This window comes from Centruroides sculpturatus, unplaced genomic scaffold, assembly GCF_000671375.1.
Source record: "Centruroides sculpturatus isolate CEXI.00-Female unplaced genomic scaffold, Cexi_2.0 scaffold611, whole genome shotgun sequence".
Classification (NCBI taxonomy): Eukaryota; Metazoa; Arthropoda; class Arachnida; order Scorpiones; family Buthidae; genus Centruroides; species Centruroides sculpturatus.
Genome location: NW_019384768.1, coordinates 82,826 through 86,448, shown reverse-complemented (window position 1 = coordinate 86,448; position 3,623 = coordinate 82,826).

Here is a 3,623-nt window from a genome sequence, read left to right as displayed (position 1 = left end):
ATAATTATTCAGGAAAAATATTTTAAAATATTGAATAAATTATTAAATAAAATAAAATCTTTTTAATGTTACAAAAAGTTTTTTAAAAGTTTGTACGCTTCCAGAATCATTTCTGGTGTAAGACACACTAATTAACTTGGTTAAAAGGAGTAAAAGATAGTGTATAAAAATAGAAATATTCTTCAGGTAAACACACTTTTGAAGTATGGCTAAACACCACGTGATCTAATTATATATTCCTTTCAGAGAACATTAATGTGTCCATATTGGAGTCATTACTTCCATTGCTCATGTATACTTAGATAGAACAACTTGGCAGTGATACATTGCATCAGGAGCAATTGCTATCTTCAGAGGCAGTTACGAAGAAGAGTGATATATGTTCTGCTACTAATGCACTTAAATTAAATATTTTCGAAACGTATTCTTATTTATATGTTTACTTCAAGCAAAAATTTCAAATAGTGTAAATTCTTTTTATATTCAATCATTTTTTTTATATATATTGCTGAGATTTTATACTTTTATTTATGAATAATTTTAACAATGTTATAAACGTTTCGTCGTCAATGCTTAAGAATGACGTTTAAATCAAATAACAAAATATGAATGGAGAAAACTTATTTTTATTTTTAAAATTTAATTATTTTTTTTTTAATATTGAATTTGCTTTAAAAGTCTGTTTAAATTTTAGATGAATGTCAACTTGATATATTGAATCTAAGCTTAATAAAGTGATTTAGTTAAATTTTCTTTGTTTGAATTAATAAAATTAAGAGATTACAGTAATCCATTATAGATTTTGTTTTTAATGTAAAGTACAGTACAGTACTTTTTATATCCTTTATTATTATATTGTTACATTATTAATTTATTTAAATGAATTTAATTATAAATAATTAAAACTTATTATAGTATAATTATTTAATTATAAAATATACTTTTTATATATATGACTTTACATAATTATAATTGAAATCAGCTTATATAACTCATATTTCTTTAATTAAAAAATTAAAGTAGATTAATATTTAAGAAGATTTTTAGAACCGTATAAATCCCAGTTTTTGAGTATTTTTTGAGATCAGATTACAATTTATTATTAAAATATTTAAGAGAAAAGAACCATTTGGAAATGAACCAAAAGCAGAGACTGCTAAACGGTTTTCGTTGGTAAGATCTTCAGTGTCCACTGGAGACACATCTAATTGTCCCCAGTTCTCCGGGTCACCAAACATTAATCTTGTCATCGTCTCTCCTGTTTGCCGTTGTCTGGTAGAATCTCTTCATTTAAGGAGAGGTCGTTTCCAAGGGAACATTCTGGGAGAACGACTCACAAGGTCATTGTTGATGTTGATTCCGGACACCGATTAAATTGAACAGTGTCGACAGGTCAAAGGTGTGGCTCTGTTGATTGTCACTTGTACGGTGGAAGCTAACTGATGGAATTCTTATAAAAACTCTCTTTTCTAATTAGTTAACGAAAAGGAAAGATTCTGTCTTCACTTTTACTTCTCTTAAATTGATTGTATTCAATGAGTTAGTAAATGCTATTTTTATGACTAAACGTAGTCTTTTATGGTCAATAGTGTAAAGTTATGATTCCTTATAGCTTGACCTTAAGCTGTAAATAGATATGTTGTTATTACCTTTCATTGTAGTATCACTTGATAGTTTTCCTCCTTATAAAATTTCTTTTAAGTACATAAATATGATAAGCTTTTCTCAATACTGGAAGGGAGGATAAATATATAAATATTTTCTTAAAAATTCGAAATGAATTGTGTAGAAATCTTATGAAAGGATTTAAAACTCAAGTTTTCTTAAAGATTATTGGAAGTGTAATATCTCTCTACACAAGAGAGATTACCTCTTTAAGAGAGATTTATAAAGAATAACTTTGATCGACAATAAAATACACAATAATATAACTTTTTATATATGTCAAGAATATTTCTTATCCTAAATCCTTCAGTATTCTTGTAGTTATGTTTTATCTCTTTATATAATTGTAGTCAATGCTTAAATATATTTACGTTACTATAGTTTATGTTCAAGTAATTGTATTTTGTAACCCTTAATATTAATGTTTATATGCATGTTTTATGTTTCTATAGTTTGTCTTAATGCGAATATACTTAGTAGCTCCTGTTCAATTAATGTTAAATGTTTATGTAATTCATGTTAACACTAATATACTCTGTAGCCCTTCTATAGCTAATGTACATTTATGTTCTTGCAATTTATGTTAATGTAAATGCCACTTTGTAACCCTCTGTAGCTCTCTGCTCTTAGTGTTTATACATGTATTTACTTTTCCACTGTTTAATGTAACGTGAATATATTCTATACTACTGTATTNCTCTTACATGTGAATGGTTTTGTAGTGTGCTTACATATCCGTCGGCCCTCTAATAAACAACTCAAAGCTAGTCTTTGGCTAAGCTAGGCTTATATGTATATCGATTAAAACATCCAATCGTGACAATCATAGAGTTTAGATTCGATAAAAATAAAAATAGGATTAGAATTGGGAAGTGAGAAGAATAAAAATCGTAAATTTTCTCGATATTTATTATATTGAAAGAAATGAAATCATTTGAGGAAAGTAAATTGAGTTAATAAAGCAATATATATTCAAGTTACATTATGTAACAATGCTTGTGGGCTACAAGATTTCCCTTTACGATCGTGTTGAAACAAATATATGCTGTGTTTCATTAACACTTCCACATCTCAACGTTACTTAAAATAGATTTTCTACTCGATGATAAATTCTTACTTGATAATTTCTCTTCTCTTACGAGAATTAATAAAAATTATTTATAAGAATACTATTTTTTTTTGATATATTAAATAATAAATTTTAAACAATTTAAAAAATATATATATATAAATTCAAGTAGGTTATAAGATATAGATCAATATGTATGAACTTAAAAATGAAAACAACATAGACTACCTTTGATATTTTGTAGATATCGAAAACCAATATATCTAAACTTTATTTATTTTTTTTCCTTACTTTTCTAGATATCTAGATTCTTACGTTGTAGTGTGAATCACGTCTTATTCCGATGCGTGATCCACATAAGATGGCAAGAGCCACTAAATGAAAGATTTAGGGAGAAGGCTGTCAATAAACACTTGAAACACACCTGATATGTAAGAACATCATTCTTATACATTTACTGAATAAGAACTGTATCTTGAAATATCACTCCAAGATAATATTATTTTTATATATATATATATATTGAACAATATGATATTTTTTTTAGATAAGAGGAAAAATACTAAAAGTAACATTATTTTTCCCCCATCTTTTATATCTTGTCAGGGAAGCTATACAGTAATAAAAATTATTATCGTGTATTATGCTCTGTAAAGGTTACATAGTAAAATTTTTATTTGATTTAGATATTTTTACATTTTTTTTTCTTATTTATTTTATATTACATAAAAACCCTTAATGTGTGATATTTTATGATAAAAAAAAATATATATATATATATTTACACGGTATAGAAGTTCGGGAATTATATAACAATCTATATCAATGATTTACGGGTGCTATTTTTTTAAAAAATAAAACATAAATAATAGAATTTTTATATCGGCTC